This window comes from Sinocyclocheilus grahami, unplaced genomic scaffold (genome assembly GCF_001515645.1).
Source record: "Sinocyclocheilus grahami isolate Dianchi unplaced genomic scaffold, SAMN03320097.WGS_v1.1 scaffold73.1, whole genome shotgun sequence".
NCBI lineage: Eukaryota > Metazoa > Chordata > Actinopteri > Cypriniformes > Cyprinidae > Sinocyclocheilus > Sinocyclocheilus grahami.
Window position 1 is genome coordinate 1,083,457 of NW_015505252.1, and position 878 is coordinate 1,084,334.

Consider the following 878-nt stretch of genomic DNA (forward strand, 5'->3'; position numbering starts at 1 on the left):
CTCTGAACTATTGCTAAAGAAATAAAAATTGCTCGGAACTATCAAAAAATATATAAATAAAAATCACTCAGAATTATGACAACAAAAATGAAAACAGCTCAGAATTATCACTAAAAAATAAAAATCCCTATTGCTAAAAAAAATAAAAACAGACATCTAGATACATAGACAGTTTGTTTATACTCTGCATTCTCTATTCTGCTTTGGTTCTGCTCTCACAGCGTGACCTTTGACCTCATCAATAGGGTCAGCTTCCTGTGGTCTGTTGTTTGGCTTTCTAGCAGTCAGTTGATCTGCTTCTCTGAAGTTCACATCAGCTGGACGAATCCAGTTAAATACACTTGACACAATGTCAACACATGCTGGATCTACAGAAAACGGAGTTTATGCTGTTTATGTTTTTAATTCTCAGAAAGACTGATTGGTATATCAGGCCATGAACCACATCAAACTGCTTCTGGTTCCTCCAGTGGAGTGACGCCCGTGAGATCTGCTCATTTATTAGTTTGAGCTGAGCTGTTCTCCATCATATCATCATCTACATCTGAGCTTCATGCAGTTTCTTGCTGATCTATCAGTCCATGTTTGATAAATAAACCGCTGTTTTGTGCCTGGAGTCATGAATGTCATTCCCTCACAGGGCAGTCAGTGTTGCCAAAACTAAAAAATACCTGACACGGGGCTTTTGTGTGACTACAATTTCAATAAATGTATAAAATAAATAAAAGCATACACACATAGCTAAAAGAATTCATGATAAATTAAGGAAATGAAAAATAAGTATAAAACAAGAAAATATTTATTTAAATAGTAAATCAAGGACTGAAAGGATTCAGTAATAATTTAGAAAAAAAATAAAAAATTGTACTTGTTAATTT